General features: G+C 46.1%; 1 long non-coding RNA gene across 1 annotated transcript in view; it reads left to right on the top strand.

Annotated features, from left to right (window-relative positions):
• The first annotated feature begins 7,433 nt into the window (after positions 1 to 7,433).
• The window catches only part of LOC309330180, a 45,638-nt gene continuing 32,024 nt past the window's right edge, over positions 7,434 to 21,047 (top strand). Inside the window, exon 1 of the long non-coding RNA XR_014151350.1 lies at positions 7,434 to 7,537. This is a non-coding gene — a long non-coding RNA (uncharacterized lncRNA). The remainder of the gene's footprint in view (positions 7,538 to 21,047) is intronic.

Here is a 21,047-nt window from a genome sequence, read left to right as displayed (position 1 = left end):
CCAGAAATGCAAGATGGGCCTTTACTCTTGCCAGAAGTTTGGCTCTGCCCTCGCTGGTACTGGAATAAGGTTACCAGATTTCTATACACTTTTTTGGAAAGAGAAACAAAAAGTTTTTAAAAAATATTTTAAAATATATATTAAGAAGTAGATAGATAATTTATTACGGTCAAAGACTAGCTCACATAACATAACACAATAAAAACAATGTTCATAAAGATAAAATATACAGTTGGATCAGATTGCAGCAATAGCTCATGAGTTAAAATTGAGATATATATATACACCGTCAAAAACTGAGATTTGGATTACCATAAAGGGCAACTTCAGCATTTCCCTAGTAAGCTATTTTATTCTAGAGGATGATCTGTGCCTACAAATCTCGGCGCAGAATCTGGCTACCGGCCAGGTCTTCTTATGATCTTTGCCTAAGAGGAGAGAATTAAGTTTAGACTTGTCTGAAAGATCGACGAGCCTCTTCAGCAAAGGATCAATGGTGTCTCTATGAATCTCAACATAAAAAGGACATCTAAAAATATATATGTTCGAAGCTTCCTGTTTCCCCCAATGAGCAGGTGCCAGTTCTCTGCGCATACGGGACCCTTCTATAGGAGCCTTCCAGGCAAAAATCACAAGATGAAAAGGATGGTCGCCAGATTCTGCGTGCACAGATTTGTAGGCGCAGAACACCCCCGGGAACAAATAGATCACTAGGAAAACTGCCGTGACCAGCCTCCTGGGTGTCCTAGGGGCAAACTGCATGTTAGTTTAACCTTAAGTCTTTTTGTGTTCATGCGACTATTTTAGTTTCAATCTATAAGCTGTTATTGTTTAATGTTTTAAAATGTCTATTTCACTCTTGTGAAAGCAGTCTCAGTTGTGCTTCTTGAACTGGTCTTTGACCATAACAATAAATCATATAATAATGCTGAGTTGTTGCAACAGAATGGCGTTCCCACCTTTTTTAGAAATGGGAGGGAAACGCAAGCTCCTGACCCAGTCGCTTCTGTGGACTTCTCCTGTGCCTGCGTGGCTATCAGGTCAGAATCCAGCTGCCCCCTAGACTCTTCCTTCCCCAGACAACACAGGGGAGGGGAGAAGCATGAAGAGAATCAAGAAGCTGGGGGGGGGGGCAACTGGAAAACACAGTAAAACAAAGATCATCAGAATGATCTAGCAAATAGGATGAAGGAGAGGACTAGACAAAGGGGGAAACCCCACAACACAAGCACTCAAGCAAGGGTTTCTCTTTACACACAGAGAGAGACATGAAGACATGACCACCTTTGCAGCAGGCAGGGTTGGTTTGGAGAGACGGGGTGATTCCTCCCCTCTGCAGAGAATGTTGCAAGTTGAAGACCCTGCCTGGCTCCCATGGGGGAGTCATTGTGAGAGTTCAGAATTTATCTGGTTAAATTCCCTGGTGTGTGTCACCTGCTGACGTCAGCTTACAGAAGCTGGGCGGAGACAGAAGAATAGGAGGAGACTTTATTCTGTATTGTTCTGTTCCCTCTGTGTATCCGAAGAGGGGTGACATGTTTTTGCAGCAATGGCTGCAAGCAGTGACGGATTTTGACGCTGTAATATTTTAATAAACATCTGTAAATAGACACACTGTCTATGTATGCTTGCATGGAAAAGTCTGGCTGCTTTACAACGCTGCGTGTTTCACTCTGCTTAAAGCCGTGACTGAAGAGACAGCAGAAGTGTGCCGGACCGCTGTAAGTGATTGATTGGGATCGTAAAGCTGTCTGAGATCGCGGCTCCATCGATCAAGCTCAGAGATCGATTTCCGCATAGTCATCCCTACCAGGAATGGCGTCTCCTTCCATCTGGTAAATAACCAGATACTACATGAGATAAGAGGCATCCTTTCCCTCCTTTCCTGTCAGCACCATGGCATTGTGGGTTATTTTCAAAGCTATAGCCAACCTCCACACATTCTTATACTACGAGTGTCTTCCCAAACCTTGTAGATTCCACCATGTTTGGGCAATAGTAAGTCTCTCAGAAACAAGCAAAATTATCAGGAGTTCTCTTCTCCTAATGAACTTATGGACCCTTTCAAAAATCTGTAAGCTATAACAGGAGTCAGCAACCTTTTTCAGCCATGGGACGGTCCACCGTCCTTCAGACCATGTTGTTGGCCGGACTATTTTTTTTGGGGGGGGTGAACGAATTCCTATGCCCCACAAATAACCCAGAGATCCATTTATATAAAAGGACACATTCTACTCATGTAAAAACACGCCGATTCCCAGACTATCTGCGGGCCAGATAGTTGCCTACCCCTGATCTATAATATCAAAAATTTCTGAAAGTACTCCCGATATATATATATATATATATATATATATATATATATATGCAGGTTTTGGTGTCCTCGGGTTATATATATAATGGAAGTGAGAGCTGGACCATAAAGAAGGCTGATCGCGAAATAAATAATAATAATAATAATAATAATAATAATAAATTTTATTTATATCCCGCCCTCCCCAGCCGAAGCTGGGCTCAGGGCGGCTAACAACAATCAAAATAATCCAACATTCTAAAAACATTCATTATAAAATTAATTAAAATCAAATTAAAATCAAATTAATGGCAACCATTAAGCAAAATTCTGTGCAGATTGCCAGAGGAGGGGGTCAGGCTGCGCCCTGACCAAAGGCCTGGTGGAACAGCTCTGTCTTGCAGGCCCTGCGGAAAGATGTCAGGTCCCGCAGGGCCCTAGTCTCTTGTGACAGAGCGTTCCACCAGATTGGAGCCGCGGCCGAGAAAGCCCTGGCTCTAGTTGAGGCCAGCCTAACCTCTCTGTGGCCTGGGATCTTCAGGATGTTTTTATTTGCAGACTGTAAATTTCTCTGTGGGGCATACCAGGAAAGGCGGTCCTGTAGGTACGAGGGTCCTAGGCCGTATAGGGCTTTAAAGGTTAAAACCAGCACCTTAAACCTGATCCTGTACTCCACCGGGAGCCAGTGCAGCTGGTATAGCACCGGATGAATATGATCTCGCAGCGATGACCCCATAAGGAGTCTCACTGCGGCATTCTGCACCCGCTGGAGTTTCTGGGTCAGTCTCAAGGGCAGCCCCACATAGAGCGAGTTACAATAATCCAGCCTGGAGGTGACCGTCGCGTGGATCACAGTGGCTAGGTCAGGGTGAGAGAGATAAGGAGCCAACTGCTTAGCCTGGCGGAGATGAAAAAATGCCGCCTTTGTTATAGCTGTAATCTGCGCCTCCATAGAGAGGGAGGTATCGAAGATTACACCCAAACTCTTAACAGACGATGCTGGCACTAATTGTACCCCCGCAAGAGATGGGAGTTGCCCCCTCAATCCCATATCACAATAACTTCATAATCAGGGACGCGGGTGGCGCTGTGGTTAAAACCTCAGCGCCTAGGGCTTGCCGGACGCATGGTCAGCGGTTCGAATCCCCGTGACAGGGTGAGCTCCCGTTGCTCGGTCCCAGCTCCTGCCTACCTAGCAGTTCAAAAGCACGTCCAAGTGCAAGTAGATGAATAGGTACCGCTTTATAGCGGGAAGGTAAACGGCGTTTCCGTGTGCTGCGCTGGTGCTGGCTCGCCAGAGCAGCTTCGTCACGCTGGCCACGTGACCCGGAAGTGTCTCCAGACAGCGCTGGCCCCCGGCCTCTTAAGTGAGATGGGCGCACAACCCTAGAGTCGGACACGACTGGCCCGTACGGGCAGGGGTACCTTTACCTTTACTTAACTTCATAATCGGAAAATATTTTTAGCTCTAGCTGGGGGAAAAGAAAGGGGTATTCCAAAATTGAGAAAAAGTGGATTTAGTCATCTCCTTGATCAACATAGCTCGCTCATGAAAATGTGAATTAATCACCTCTGCTCATCTGCAGTCAGAATACATCACTGGATATGAGGAAATGGAGATATGCTGCCGGGACAGCAATATCTCCTGTGTTCTGCAATTATGTAATCCGGGGACCTCAAGCAGTCCTGTTGTCTCTCTATGTCCATAATTATTTGCCTGACCACAGATCTTGCTTGATCCAATCCCAAATTTCAGATGGCTTGAGGAGCAAGGCCCAATTTCTGCAGAGAGTTCAGGACAGCTATCTGCCAGCCAGACTGGAACCGATCACAAAGAATCAATGGAGCTATACCTTGGGGGAGCAATTTCAGCGTCAACCAGCATTTCTCCAGGAGGCTTGCATATGAAAAAAGGTGACAAAATATTAAATCAGTTTCATTGCCAGCTATCTCAATGTTGTGTCCATGTATACTTCTGTATTTTTCATTTGGGGAAAATGACCCTATTGTGGATGGAAGCTTTCATGCAACCTTTACAAAATAACATAGGATAAAAGAGAAATAAATGATTATGAAATAGATACTGATATAGGGATGGGATGGGTGTTACAGCCACTTAGGAGCTTTGAGGTACTGAGTCAGTCCTGAAGAACCATTTCATGTGCTATATTGAAAAAGGGTTGTTTTTCATTTGCGGTTGTGGTTCAGCTTGAGATGGAAGCAGCAGCTCATTTTGGAAATTCACTCTGTTCCTGATAATTGGTTTGTGATGTTGCTCTTTCATGTTTGATGTATTGTTGCTTTCATCAGCATTGGTTCCGAGTTGCCGTAATTGATGCATCATTTCAGATTTTGGCATGTTTGGTGAATGCCATCTCAGCTCTATTCTGATCCATGTTTGTATATTGTGCAAACATGATTGGCGTCTCTCCTCAGCTGAGAGCAGAGGCACAGCCACTAGTTGTCATTGGGGGAAAGAAGCAATGAGTTTATCCTACTCCCGTCTCTCTCTTTTGGATGTGAGGATGGGTAAAGACATTAACTGAAAGTCTTCTCTTGCAATTTTGGATGAAAGGATGGACAAAGAATTTCAGGTTCAGGTTCTCATTTTCTCATTCGCAAGCTCATTTTTCCATGCCGTAAGTCATTCAGTGTTCTGTTATTATTTTTGTAGGTATTTGTCACCCCCTCCCCCAGCGACTCACAATGAAGCATCATGAAGGTGGAAAGGATATATTTATTAATAAAACCAATGAAAGTTCTGCAAACCACAATGATCAAATTCAAAAATTACAAGGAGGGGGGAAAGGGGAGGATAATACTGAGGGAGATGGATCCATGGCCAGACTGCACCAGGAAGCTCCTTTGAGGCTGATGTCCCCCAAATTCAAAAATATTTTTATTTTTGTTTTAAGCAAAAATATGTAGGGATTATAAAAGAAGTTTTAAATGTCTTCTATAAAACAGAAAAGGCTGGATGAAGTCCACATCCAACAATTAGTCAAGGAGGGTAAAGACATTAACTGAAAGTCTTCTCATGCAATGTGTATGAAAAGATGGTCAAAATATTTCAATTTCAGACTCTCTTTTTCTCATTCCCTTGCTCACTTTCCATATTTCCATGCTGTAAGTCATTCAGTGTTCTATTTGTTTTGTTTTGTTTAGGTATTTGTCATATTTAAAGCCCCCCCCCCACACACTTACAATGAAGGATATATTTATTAATATAACCAATGAAAGATCTGCATCCTACAATGATCAAATTCAAAAAGAACAAGCGGGGCAGTATTTTTCTAATTTTGGCAGGCAAGCAAACAGCCAGAGTTCTAGGATGGTCTCTAACCAACTTTTCTTCCTGAAATTGCACTGGAACACCCTCAGTGAAATCAAGGTTTACAATGGTACCTCGTTTTGTTAATGTAATCTGTTCCTGAAAACCGATTGAGTTCTGAAACACTCAATAAGCAAAGAATTTAGTCTCGGAAATATTTAATAAAGGAAAATTCAATATGGAAGCCGCGTGGCCAGTTCGACTTTCGAAAAGCATTCGAAAAACGAAGCAGTTAATTCCGGATTTCTGGCATTTGAAAACAGAATGAATCAAGTAGAATGAAAGGAGAGCTTCAGCCAGAAACACACACTTCAGAATAGACCCCCAATCAGGACTAAATCCTCCACTCCCCAGCCACAAAGGGGAGGATAATACTGAGCTAGATGGAACAACCGCCAGACTACACAGGGAAGCTCCCTTTGAGGCTGATGTCCCCTGAATTCAATTTAGAGGGCTTTGTTTAAAGCAAACATATGTAGGGAAACTTTAAATGGCTTCTAAAAGAAACAGATAAAGCTGCTCCAGACTGGAAAGATGGGGATTACACATAACATCTACATGCAGCCGCTGGGAGAGATCACCAGGGGGTTTGGGCTGGGTGTTCATCAATATGCGGATGATACTCAGCTCTACCTTTCTTTTAAATTAGAACCAGTAAAGGCGGTGAAGGTCCTGTGTGAGTGTCTGGAGGTGGTTGGAGGATGGATGGCAGCTAATGGATTGAGATAGAATCCTGACAAGACAGAAGTACTGTTCTTGGGGGACAGGGGGTGAGCTGGTATGGAGGACTCCCTGGTCTTGAATGGGGTAACTGTGCCCCTGAAGGACCAGGTGCACAGCCTGGGAGTCATTTTGGACTCACAGCTGTCCATGGAGGTGCTGGTTAATTCTGTGGTAGGGCAGATGTTTACCAGCTCCATCTGGTATGCAGGCTGAGAGCCTACCTGTCTGCAGACTGTCTTGCCAGAGTGGTGCATGTTCTACTTATGTCCCACTTAGACTACTGTAATACACTCTATGTGGGGCTACCTTTGAAGGTGACTCGGAAACTGCAATTAATCCAGAATGCGGCAGCTAGACTGGTGACTGGGAGTTGCCGCTGACACCACATCAAACCAGTCCTGAAAAATTTTCATTGGCTCCCAGTACGTTTCCGAGCACAATTCAAAGTCTTGGTGCTGACCTTTAATGCCCTAAATGGACTCGGTCCTGTATACCTGACGGACACTGAGGTCCAGCACCGAGGGCCTTCTGGTGGTTCCCTCGCTGCGAGAAGTGAGGTTACAGGGAACCAGGCAGAGGGCTTTCTCAGTAGTGGTGCCCGCCCTGTGGAACGCCCTCCCAGCAGAGGTCAAGGCTATAAAAAACTATTTTAATTTTAAAAGACAACTGTAGGCAGCCATGTTTAGGGAAGTTTTTAATGTCTGATGCTGTATTGTTTTTAATATTTGGTTGGAAGCCACCCAGAGTGAATTCAATTTCAAAGACTTTTTTAAAGGGAAGTTTAAAAGGTCTTCTATGAAACAGATGGAACCACCCATGCCTGGGAAGATGGGCTTTACACCAGTCTCTAGAATTGAGTGGACTGGAGGCTTGTAACCCTGACATGCACACATTCTTTAGGAAGCAGGGGGCAACCCCAATTGTAAAAAGTATCATAATTAGTCATCAAAAGGAGTAAATATTAGAATAATGAAAGGGGAATGGAACTGGATAAAACACATGATAATGAATACAGGGTGGCTCAGGAATGGCTGGATAAAGTCCACGTCCAACAATTAGTCAGGGAGGGTAGGACACCTTCTTCACAAGGGAGGGACTGGCAGTCCTGGAATCGTATAAAAGGACTTGCTGCCCACGATTCTAACAACAGCTCCTCTCACCTTCACCTGAGTACTTCTCTTGAGACCTTGGTAAGTGAGAGAACGCCATGCCTTTTGCTGCCTATCCCTTTCCAAACTTCACTCTCTCTGTCTCCTTCTTTGAACCCAGACCTGCCTCTCCTTGCTCATCTTCTTTCTCATTTCCTACGGGCACTTTGGCTATGAAGGAAGACTCCTTTCGTTTGGAGTCAGAGGTATCCTCCATCTAGTTCAGTCGTGACTACAGGAGGGACGGGGAATATCGATGGTCCTCCCAGAGTTGCTGGACTACAACTCCCATCATTCCTGGCAATTGGCTGTGCCAGATGGGCCTGATGGGTGTTGGAGTCCAGCAACACCTGGAGGCTCATAGATACCACCCCCCAAATCCTGGTCCACATGGACTGGTGCTGGGGGCTCTCATCATTTTCAGCCCCTTTCCTGCCTTACCTTGAGATGCCAGGCATTTCTTTCTCCAAAATGTATTTGGCAGGGCTCCTAGAACATGTTGCAAAAAATCAGAAATGAAAACAAAATGAAACACTGAAGGGGGTAGCTTCTTGGTTCAAGTTTAGCTTTGCCACTGAAAAGGTAAAGGTAAAGGTAAAGGTAAAGGTACCCCTGCTCGTACAGGCCAGTTGTGACAGACTCTGGGGTTGCGCGCCCATCTCGCTTAAGAGGCCGGGGGCCAGCGCTGTCCAGAGACACTTCCAGGTCACGTGGCCAGCGTGATGAGGCTGCTCTGGCGAGCCTGCACCAGCGCAGCACACGGAAACACCGTTTACCTTCCCGTGAATTATCAAGAATGTATGAATAAATTGGATTAATGATTGCTCATCATCATTTCAGATCCAGTACCCATCACTCCAAAATGACCTGTGGCTACACTTCCTCCTGCTGTTACTCAGATGGCGGTCTGGGCTTGCTGGAACCAAGTAGTGGCTTTGGGGACTTTAGGGGTTTGAAGGGAAGTGGGGGTTCAAGTGGTGGCGGAGTGTCATCAAGTAGCCTCGCTATAAATCCTGCCGCCAGTGTTGATCGCATCAATCCGTTACCACCAACGGAACTATTATTGCAGCTACATCCAGTTAATGTGATTATTCCAGGAGCAGTACTCCGTGCCTCGTTTGGGCCAGTTCGTGAGGGAGGGATACGGCTGCTCTAGATGCTATTTGTACTATTAAAGAGAGCGCTCAGACCAGCAGAATGTCCTCACTGGAAATTGATGAACTCGGCATGGCTTCACGACTGATTATCTCATGGGCCTTGGTGCCAGAAATGCCAAGCGTCCCCAGTTAAACCACCAAGTTTACAGGATTCCCAGATGCTTGGCTCATCCATGTTTGCCTTACAAATGTGCAGCTGCTTCCTAGGATGTGTTGATCCCAACTTCTATTCTCTATGCATTTCTTCTTCTTCTTCTTCTTCTTCTTCTTCTTCTTCTTCTTCTTCCTCTTCCTCTTCCTCTTCCTCTTCCTCCTCCTCCTCCTCCTCCTCCTCCTCCTCCTCCTCCTCTTCTTCTTCTTCTTCTTCTTCTTCTTCTTCTTCTTCTTCTTTGCTTTTGCTGTGGAATGTATCTCCAGTTGAGGGGCAAATGTTTGAATGCATCCAACTTGTATTACATTTGAATGCCATAGAAACATAATACAATTCTGAATGTGTATGTATTATCAGTGTCATCAAGACCAATGTTTGAATTACCTTACTGCAATGCCTGGAAGGCAATTCTTCCTTGGTTTCTGGAATGAAAATGTTCTCTGTCTTCCTCATATGCATTAAACTTAGCTTCAGCAAAGCACCTGTTCTCTGTGGCTTTCTTTAATTCTTGTCCCTCACTCCAGCACCAACACCCAACTTAAATCCATATTCCTGAGAAACATAGCTCTTTTTTGTGGTGGGGTATTTTACTCTTCAAAGATAAATTTCACCATAAAATTTCCCACATTTTAGGCTAATTGAGGCTGTGAAGGGGAAAAACACTTCCTTTTAGCTAGGGATGATGTGTTTTGTAGTCCCGAACATTTGGAGGGCCACGTTTCGGGATGCCTGATGTAAGCTATGCCCCACATAACCGACCATATTGCATGGTGCCGCTGGATCTTGGAGGAGGAAGGATGGCTTAGTCAATGCAAACCTCCCAAACTGCAGGGCTGATTGGAGAGCATGGGAGACTATTGGCTCATTCAGGCTCCATAACACCAGCCTCCTCTAAACTCCACTTAGGAGCTTGGAGGTACTGAGTCAAGTGTTGGGGTTCATCACTGAGTCACAAGTGATTTGAACAAAACATATTGACAGTTGCTTTTAAGGGGTAGTGGGCTTCTGTAGCCACCCTTCAAATCACTTTGGTTTCTGTAGCCACCCTTCAAATCACTTTGGTTTCACTTTTCCCAGGACAATATTGGGTTTTGATCAAAATTTGGGAGTCATGCAGCTGTAAAAACTTCCATCGCAGCTAATTGCCAGCAAAACCCCTTTTAAAAAAAATTAGTTTTCCTTTATTACTCACAAGTATATCTTTACATCGTAACTTTACATCTTGTGATTATACATATTCTTGTTTTCAAAGTAAGTTCATAATTGTTATTATCACAGAGTGGCAAACATTGCTGTACACAAAGAAGAAGAAAAAATGAAAAAAGGAAAAAAGATGTAATTTTGAAATCATAATATTCCTCATAAATAAGTGACGTCCCGTCTCTTCCGTTTTGTACTAATAAACCTCTTGACTATATTTGTCCATTGTCCTTTTGTTTATAATATTTCTTACAAATCAATTTTCATTTTAAAATAGTTATCTACAGAAACTACTCAAAATCCATCACCCTTTTTAGATTGCAGCAATTACTCTTCAAGTGTTCCTTAAAACAGTTCCAGTTTGACACAAATAACCTGAGGCATCTGTAACCTCAAGCATCTGTAACCCGAATGTAATGGTTCTAGGGGTTGCTCGTTCGTAAATCGACACCACATCTGGCTAGGTTACCTGGGTGAACCCTTTCTGTCCGGACAGCCACTCACCCGTGGCTGTCTCAGTCGCTGGCAGAATCCATCAGTGAGCGTTTCTTGAACTTCTTCCAGCAAAGAAGCTCTTTGACGTCTAGTCTCCGCCTACTCTCCCTGCGCGGAAGCCTTCTGTGCAGGGAGGGTGTGGGCAGCGGAGGACCCGTGCTCTCCCCGCTGGTCTCCGGCAAAGAGTCATAGAGCCACCTCGCTGATTCCCCCATCTGCCCCCCTTCTCCACTGGTGCTACGCTGAATTCCTTCCCCAGCAGAGGGGCTGCTTCTCTCCCTCCCGGGACACTCTCCTGAACCCCTCTGGAGCCCTCCCTCTCCCACTGGCTCTGATGGAAGTTCCCTGACAACGAGGTACCGCTGTATTAACCTCTGAAGTCAAAAGCACAATAACAAATTCCAAGAAGAGAGGTCCTCTCCCACAAAGTTTAGTTTAAAAGCAGACATACCAACACCAGGAGAAAACACGGGAGCTGGAGACAAGAGAAGCCTCAACCTGCAATTGCAGGGGGAAACGTCTATGTGGAGCCCTTCTATGCAGTTTCGTTCATTTAATTAGCCCCAAAGAGGTAATTATTATATGCAATCTGGCTGCACTTCCTGGATATTTGCTGTTTGTGACCCTAAGCCCTAGAGGATTCCTATCAAATACATCTCAAGAACATTCATTTCATTTGGCATCATGCCACCTCATTTAATTGCTTTGTGGTGTGGTTTCTGTTGTGTATTGAGTCAAAGGATTTTATATCTGTATTATTATTGTCTGTATTTGCATTAGGGTAAAGTAACTGCCTTTTGGTTCCAGAGGGTACAGCTACTATTGGTTCATTTAAGCTACTGTATTTGGAGCCTCTGTCTTATTGGTTTCCTCCAAAAGGCAGGACTGTGATTGCCTGATATTGTTCCCTCCAAAATGTATCCTTCTAGCTAGTTCCCTGTCCCTATAAATGTAGCTCTCCCCTCCTCAGGCCCCAGTCTTGTTTGCTTTAATAAAGAAGTGTTCCTGGAGAACTGTCTCCAGCATATTATGTCAAGAGAGCAGAAATCACAAACCCCACGCTACAACAATTGGCGACGAGGATGGGATCCGGAATGCTGAGGAGCGGTTAAACACAGCCCTGCCTCAGAGTCCGGATTGTAGCTAAGAACAAGACTCACTGGCCAGCTGAGAAGACGACCCTGCCCACAGGACAATGGAGAGTCCAAGGGTATTGGAGCCCTTCCAGCCATCAGAGCCCCACACGTGGGAAGACTACGTCGAACGCTTTGAGTTCTTCACAGTGGCTCAAGGGATCACCGATGCCAGCAAAAGAAGGGCCACATTCCTGAGCTACTGTGGGCCTGAGATCTTCACGCTGGCCAAGGCATTGCTTGCTCCAGCGAAGCTAAGTGAGACATCTCTCAAAGATATTCTTGCCTGCCTAACAAGCCATTTGGCACCTACTGAGACCAAGATGGCCCGGCGGATGGAGTTTCATAAGAGGCAGCAGCGTGCTGGGGAGTCTGTATCTGCATTTCTAGCTGAACTGCGGAAGCTCGCTCAGCACTGCGACTTCCAAAATCTGGAAGAGACTCTCCTGGATCGGTTTATTGGTGGTCTGAGCAGCAAGAAAGCCAGAAGACGCATCGTGGCTAAAGAAGAGGTTACCCTTGCTTCAGCCTTGAAGGAGGCCACCGCCACGGAGAATTATGAAAGAGAGGAGCTTGATGCCAGTTGCAGGGCCCCTAAGCCACAGATAGAAGTTGCGCATGCCATGGACGAGCTAGAGGCTACTCCGAGCCAGAGCCCAGTCCGTGGGGTCGAGTCAGTGCGTCAGGCCTGCACAGTGCACAAAGATCACCGAGGCAGGTGCCCTGGTTGTGGCGGAAACCATGAGCGGAAGAGTTGTCGCTTCCGGGATGCTATGTTCCGGACGTGTGGGAAGACAGGTCACATCGCCAGGGTCTGTAGATCGGCGGCGTTGGGAGCGACAGGAGCACCTAGACTGGAGCATCGCAGACCGCCCACAGCAACCCATGTTCTACAGGACTGCCACTACGTAACGGAGATCAACGGGAGGGTCGTGCAGTTTCCAGCGCAAGGCAAGGCACACGTCAAGGTGAAGATTGAGGGTCAGCTGTGCGACATGGAGGTGGACTCTGGATCTGGATTCACTATCGTGTCGGACCAGACCGCGAGGACTTTCTTCCCCAGGGGTAAGTTGCCCCCTCTGGAACCCTTCCCGGCAACTTTGCAGTCATACTCAGCGGGCCGCATCCATGTCATGGGAATGTGTGCCGTGAGAGTACAGTTCTGGGACAAACAGGCGGTACTCAAACTGGTGATTGCGAAGGGCAGTCGCCCCAGTCTCCTGGGCACTGACTGGTTCCCCGCCCTGGGACTGAGTATATCAGGGCTTAATTCAATCCAAACCTGCCCTGAGATGAGCGAGGCATTATGCAAAGAATTTGCTGGTCTCTTTAATGGAAAACTGGGTTGTTATAAAGGGCACCCAGTTGACTTCAAATTGGACCCTGGGGTGGCCCCAATCCGACTAAAACCAAGGCGAGTGCCATCTGCACTGCAACCCAAGATCGAAGCAGAGCTGGATAAATTGGTCAAGCAGGGAGTTCTCTCACCCATGGACTCCGCTAAGTGGGAGACTCCAATCGTCACGCCCCTTAAGGCAAATGGGGAAGTCAGGATCTGTGCTGATTACAAATGTACTTTCAATAAGGCGCTCAGGGGAAATTCATACCCCATTCCAGTCGTATCACATCTGTTGGCTAAACTGGCTGGGGGCAAGGTGTTCACAAAAATTGACCTGGCACAAGCTTACCAACAGCTGCCAGTAACCCCACAATCAGCGGAAGCACAGACTATTGTCACACATAAAGGGGCGTTCAGAGTTAACAGATTGCAATTTGGAGTTTGTGTGGCCCCAGGGATTTTTCAAGGACTCATGGAACGCCTGTTAAGAGGTCTGCCGGGGGTCTTGCCATTTTTTGATGACGTTTTGATTGCTGGAAAAGACCCACAGGAACTGGTTGCGCGTGTCCGTGCAGTGTTGCTCAAGTTCAAGGAGGTGTGGTTGCAACTAAAAAAGGAAAAATGCAGTTTTGGGGTGCCAACTGTGGATTTCTTGGGGTTTAAAATTGATGCATCAGGCATCCACCCCACAGATGCTAAGGTTAAGGCCATCATCGAGGCACCACGACCACAGAACAAGACGGAGTTGCAGTCATTCCTGGGACTTATTAACTTTTATCATTCGTTCTTACCCCAGAAAGCTTCGGTAGCTGAACCATTACATAGACTGTTGCAGAAAAAGAATGTGTGGCGATGGGGGCCGGGGCAGCAGAAGGCTTTTGACTCCTTGAGAGGAATGCTGAGTAGCAGGAGCGTCCTTGCTCATTATGATGAGTCGAAGCCGCTGGTCCTGGCATGTGATGCCTCTCAATATGGCCTGGGGAACCGGATACGTCGGAAAAGCCCATCTCTTTCTATTCCCGTACGTTGTCGGCCACGGAGCGCAACTATGCTCAAATTGACAAAGAGGCGCTTGCAATTGTAGCAGGAATCAAAAAGTTCCATGATTATGTGTACGGTCGCCATTTCTCCATTGAAACGGACCACAAACCACTGTTAGGGTTGTTCAACCCGAACAAACAAACGCCACAAATTCTCTCCCCCAGAATGTTGCGTTGGTCTATATTCCTGAACGGGTTCCAGTACACCTTGACCCATGGGCCGGGGAAACGGTTGTGCCACGCTGATGCGCTGAGTCGATTGCCCCTTCCTGGCGGTAGCAATGAGGATCCGTCTCCAGCGGAGCACATAATGATGCTGGAAACACTTCCGGGGGCTCCTGTAACGGCTACTGATATAGCTGAGAAAACGAGGAAAGATGCTGTTCTCTCCCGTGTGCTCACTTGGGTGGGGAGGGGGTGACCAGGTGGTCCGCATGAAGACAAATTCGGGCCTTATGCGACAAGGCAGCACAAGTTGTCCATGCATAAGGGTTGTCTCCTGTGGGGAGATAGGGTGATCATCCCAGCACCACTGAGAAACAGTGTTCTTGAGACGCTTCACATGGGACACCCGGGAATGGTCAGGATGAAGTCGCTAGCCCGATGCTATGTGTGGTGGTCTGGAATAGACCAGAACATAGAACAATGGGTACAAACATGCAAGGCATGCCAAGAGGTGCGGCCAGAAGTGGCCAGAGCACCAGTTCACTGGTGGGAGCAGTCCAGATCTCCCTGGAGCCGGCTGCACTTAGATTTTGCTGGGCCATTCCAGGGGAAGGTCTTTTTGGTTATCGTCGATGCATATTCCAAATGGTTAGAAGTGGCGATGGTCCCTAGCATGGCATCAGCTGCCGTAATCAAGGTGTTGAGGCAGCTGTTTGCAACCCACGGGTTACCTGAGACCATTGTATCAGATAATGGGGCAGCTTTTGTATCCCAAGAATTCAGGGCATTCTTGGCTGATAACTTCATAAGAGGGGTCACATCCGCGCCCTTTCACCCATCCTCCAATGGGCAGGCGGAGCGCATGGTAAGAACAGCCAAAGAATCCATTGCGCGCTTAATGGAGGGTAACTGGTCAGCTCGCATCGCGCGAATGTTGTTTTTGCAGCATGCGACGCCGTGTACTGTGACGGGCAAGTCGCCAGCTGAGCTGCTCTTGGGTAGAAGACTGGTAATGGTGCTGGATTATGTCCACCCAGATAAAATGCCAAACCGTAATTCAAGAGCAACCCCCCAAGCTGAGACTGACACAACAAGGTATCTCACCCCTGAAGATCTGGTCTGGGTGAGGAACTATTCACGAGGTTCGCGATGGGTGGCTGGTGTGGTCACCCGGGCTAGTGGACCTGTGTCCTATTATGTGACCTTGGAAAATGGGCAAGTTTGGAAGAGACATATAGATCAGCTGAGGCGCCGGGCGCTCAGCAGAGAGGAGTCTGATAATTCATCCCTAGCTAACGACGCAGAGCTGCAAGACCAGGGTGAAAATGGCCCAGAGGTGCAGTCACCAGGGGCTTCAGCAAATGAACCAGGGTCTGCTAGTCCTCAGGATGACGAGGTACAGGTAGGGGACCCTGAGATGTCTGGGACTCCATCTGTTCCTGACGAAACCACTATAGCAGCCCCCCTACCACAGGTGACACCCAATCCAGAACCGGATACCTATCAAATACATCTCAAGAAGATTCATTTCATTTGGCATCATGCCACCTCATTTAATTGCTGTGTGGTGTGGTTTCTACCCCACTTGATTAGTGTTTTGGAGGCTTAATGGGAGGGAGGCAATAAGCCAGTGTTGGCCACAGCAGAGTGCCTGGTGGCTACCAAGATGAGCAGTTTTCCATTGCAGTTTTCTGTACTATTTGTACTTCTTTGGCTCCTCCTGAATGGTGTTTCCACCTCTTCCTCTTGAGGGAAGAAGGATGGCTTAGTCAATCCAAACCTCCTATACTGCAGGGCTGATTAGAAAGCATGGGAGACTGACTATGGGGCCATCTATTCACATTATTGGGGAAAAAAGTCTGTGGGGTGCCCTTTTATACAGTTTCATTCACAACTTCAGAGAGAAGAAGAGCCCATTGTTATATTTTGTCCTCCCTAAAAGAGGGCATGTTTTGTGGTGAGACCTGGAGACTGATCGCCTGGTTGTGGGTGGGTATATTGGATAGCCACAACACCCAATTGGTAGGTCCCTCGTTGCTGGGTTTAATCTGGCCAATGGGGTGCAGTCTAAACGGATCAAGGGGCCTAAATATACCTATGCACGTGACCCAGAGCTTCCTCTTTCGGCTCGTGCATCGGAACACCCACCCACCTCTTCCTACATTTAGGGCATTTTGCGATTGACCTTGCTATGCCGTTGTGCGTCGTCTGTCGTTGGGACAGGGGCGAGGCAGGAATTTTCCCCACTTGGCTGATTGGCTGTTGCCATTTGGGTTTCGCCTGCCGCGTAGGAAATTGACACAACTTGTAAGGTTGCGGATAGGCACTGGTTCAGGTGATAGGCATGGGAGAACGGTCTCACCATTCTTATGTGAATGGTATTCCATTAAAGGAATCCAGGGACTCAACTTGGTTTGGTCAACCCCTGTGAGGGGGTTGTGCCCGTGCCTGAGTCCAGGGGAGCATCTGGGGAGTGAACAGAGTTCTAGGCTTCCCCCACCAAAAAAAGAGGGAAGATTACAATGGGAAAATTACAATGTAAAACTTCAAAGATTTTCCAGCTTAACAGAGTTAGAGATTTATTTTTATTTTTCTGGAAGCTACTAACATGAATAAGAGCGCTAAACCAGATAGGACTAGGTTTCCAGAAGTGGCTTTTACTTAAAAAAAAAAAAAAAATCAATTCTAAGTTTTAATTCAAAGAACGAGAACAGAGTCAAAGCATAAACCACAGCCCCTTGTCAACAGAGGGCTATAGACACAAGTGACAATGTATGTGTGCAGCATTCAAAGATCTCCCTAGAACATCAAAAGGCCTTGTAACACATTGGCTTAAGTGACACATTTGGGGGGGGGGCAGAGGAGAAACATTAGATATATTGGCAAAATGAGACCGAAGGCCGTGGGGTGAGCCTCATCAAAAACACATCATGGACAAAAGAATAAACGGACATAACGCCAAAGAATAAACGGACATAAATCGGACATCAGGAATCACAAGACAGAGAAACCAGTAGGAGAACACTTCAATCTCCCAGGACATTCTATACAAGATCTCAAAGTAGCTGTTTTACTACAAAGGAATTTCAGAAATAGACTGGAAAGAGAAGCTGCTGAATTACAACTTATCACCAAACTTAAAACCATGGAGAAACCTGGTCTGAACAAAGACCTTGGATTCTTATCTCATTATACATGACAAAGCCATTTTTCACCTTTTCACCCCTTGCTTTTTCCTGTAAGACCTATTGCAGTCGTTAAGAGTTATCAACAGGCTCATCACAGCTATCTGCCAATCACCCATTCCCACCACCCTTCTGAGTAATACCCCTCCCCACCTTCTCACTATATAGAAGGGTCTGGAAACTTCTGTTTCAGTGTATCTGAAGAAGTGTGCATGCACACGAAAGCTCATACCAAGAACTGACTTAGTTGGTCTTTAAGGTGCTACTGGAAGGAATTTTTTTTGTTTTGACTATGGCAGACCAACACGGCTACCTATCTGTAAAAGAAAGGAGAGATTTTTAAAATCGACTGCTCACGAGGACACCGGGATCTGTGGAGATACCAAGAGAAACTAAAGACAGCTAGGCTATAAGCAGAGGACCAAAGCCCAGGGAGAGGAACCTTCCAGCATCCGGTATCTTCAGCACAAACGATGGAGCTGCCGCAGGGGATCGTCTCTCTTTAACCACATACTAAAAGGGGAAGGAGCTCATCTTGGCCTCTGCTGGAGGTTAGGTGTGTCGTCTCCAAAGGTACAGGGAAGCAAAGACCAAAGGCAAAAGTGCCAAATGCGACACGGAACCATTTCATGCATTGCCTTTGTGGGGTTGGTGACTTCCCAGGGGTTTGCACCACCAGGCAATGCCTAAGGCCTACATTTCAGTCCCCGACTCTGCTGCTGGTCTTTCTCCTCGCTGCCAGCACTTCTCCTGAGCGAGATTGCAGCGACAGGATCAAAAAGAAAACTTCCACCATGCAAATAAAAAAGGCTCCCATCTGTGGTTTAGTGCAACAATTTTTGGTTTTAAGGAGAAAAGTGGCGTTTGCTGGTTCTCCAGTTTTTCTCATGGCTTTTACATTTTGAGAAAGAACAAATCAAACAGGGATATCACCTGGGCCGTAAACATTGGGAACACTGAATAAAGCGCCATCTGAATGCAGGGAGGTTATGTATCCTTAGAAGTGACCAAGGGAGGGATGGCTTCTGGGAGGGGCACAGACAGAATAAATGCCGTGGTGCATCTGCAGCAACAAAACCCCATGCCTTCATCTGCCCCAGTTGAAACAAAACATGTCTCTCCCGTATTGGTCTCTACAGCCATTGCAGGGGATGCAACCCTCAAACAGTTTGACTTCATCCCCAAAGGCAGACTGTGCCATTGTCTCCCAAGACAGATGGCGGCCACCTTCCTGAATGCAGCCTAGTATTGCAACTGAATGGTCTCTCAAAAGATGCTTTTTAGATAATATTCAAAATAGAACTGCATTACTTTGGAATAAATGAACTAAAATCTTACATTCTGTCTTTCTACCTCCCACGCCAAGCTACTCAAAAACAGCTTAGGGATGCTGGATTAGATGGTGAGGCTGTTCACTGGATTCATCCAGACTTTGAACCTTCACTGAATTGAGCCAATTTGGGAGGATCATGGTCGAGTTGGGAGGACACAGCCCTGGAACACCCTGGGTGAGCCCACCCAGAAAGATCAAGGGCTATAAAGGCGTTGAACATCAGGCAGGAAGACACAGGGAATGGCCTTTGGAAGTAGACCCCCAAGCAGGATTGAATCCTCCCCTCTCCACCTGTAAAATGGAGATTCAATACTGTGTGTTGTTCCTTTGCAAGGGCACTGCTGCTCATAATGCAATGAAGGGGAAGTTGGAGGGTGAAAGTGTAGGCAATATTGAGCTAGATGCACCAATGGCGGACTTTGCTTAAGGAAGCTCCCTTTGAGACGGATGTCCCCTGAATTCAATTTGGAGGGCTTTGTTTAAAGCAAACATATGTAGGTATTAAAAGGGAAGTTTAAAAAGGCTTTTTAAAACAGATAAACCCATCCCAGCGTGGGAAGGTGGGGTTTACACAAATCTCAAGAACTGAGTGGAACGGGGGTTGTACCCCTGCTCTCGCTCGAACAAGAGGCACCAACCATGTATACACACTTGTAGAAACATGGAGCAGAATAGATCTGAGCTGGCACATACCAGACACTCCAACCTTTGAAATGATTCATCAATGACTGAGGTTCAGAACCAATAAGGATGAAAGCAACACTTCTTCTAGTTGATTGAAAAGAACACTAAAACTCAAAAGATGGAGTAGGAAAATATTTTGTCACTGAAACACCAAATGTTAAAGGAACAGCAGCACAAACCAATTAGGAGGAACAGAGTGAACTTCCAAAATGAGCTGCTGCCTCCATCTCAAGCCTAAGCACAACGGCAAATGAAAGAGAACCTCTTTGAATATAGACCATGGAATCCCCACAGAGAAGGGTGGGTGAACACTTATAGGAATGTCTAGCCAGTCTTGCCAAGAAAATTTTGACTCTTCAGTTCTCTTCAGGACTGACTCAGTACCTCCAAGCTCCTAAGTGGAGTTTAGAGGAGGCTGGTGTTATGGAGCCTGGATGAGCCAATAGTCTCCCATGCTCTCCAATCAGCCCTGCAGTTTGGGAGGTTTGCATTGACTAAGCCATCCTTCCTCCTCCAAGATCCAGTGGCACCATGCAATATGGTCAATTATGTGGGGCATAGCTTACCTCAGGCATCCCCAAACATGGCCCTCCAAATGTTCGGGACTACAAATCACATCCTCCCTAGCTAATAGTAATTGTTTTTCCCCCTCCCAGCCTTAATTAACCTAAAATGTGGGACAATTTATGGTGAAATTTATCTTTGAAGAGTAAAATACCCCACCACAAAAAAGAGTTATGTTTCTCAGGGATATGGATTTAAGTTGGGTGTTGGTGCTGGAGAGGGGAAGAAGCATTGAAGAAACCGACAGAGAACAGCTGCTTTGCTGAAGCTAAGTTTAATGCATAAGAGGAAGACAGAGAACATTTTCATTCCAGAAACCAAGGAAGAATTGCCTTCCAGGCATTGCAGTAAGGGAATTCAAACACTGATCCAATCAGCCCTGCAGTTTGGGAGGTTTGCATTGACTAAGCCATCCTTCCTCCTCCAAGATCCAGTGGCACCATGCAATATGGTCAATTATGTGGGGCATAGCTTACCTCAGGCATCCCCAAACGTGGCCCTCCAAATGTTCGGGACTACAAATCACATCCTCCCTAGCTAATAGTAATTGTTTTTCCCCCTCCCAGCCTTAATTAACCTAAAATGTGGGACAATTTATGGTGAAATTTATCTTTGAAGAGTAAAATACCCCACCACAAAAAAGAGTTATGTTTCTCAGGGATATGGATTTAAGTTGGGTGTTGGTGCTGGAGAGGGGAAGAAGCATTGAAGAAACCGACAGAGAACAGCTGCTTTGCTGAAGCTAAGTTTAATGCATAAGAGGAAGACAGAGAACATTTTCATTCCAGAAACCAAGGAAGAATTGCCTTCCAGGCATTGCAGTAAGGGAATTCAAACACTGATCTTCATGACACTGATAATACATACACATTCAGAATTTTATTATGCTTCTATGGCATTCAAACACAATACAAGTTGGATGCATTCAAACATTTGCCCCTCAACTGGAGATACATTCCACAGCAAAAGCAAAGAAGAAGAAGAAGAAGAAGAAGAAGAAGAAGAAGAAGAAGAGGAAGAGGAGGAGAAAATGCATAGTGAATAGAAGCTGGGATCAACACATCCTAGGAAGCAGCTGCAAATTTGTAAGGCAAACATGGATGAGC

The sequence above is a fragment of the Podarcis erhardii genome (genome assembly GCF_964252035.2).
Source record: "Podarcis erhardii genome assembly, chromosome: 15".
NCBI classification, from domain to species: Eukaryota; Metazoa; Chordata; class Lepidosauria; order Squamata; family Lacertidae; genus Podarcis; species Podarcis erhardii.
This window is presented reverse-complemented; position numbering and strand designations above follow the sequence as displayed.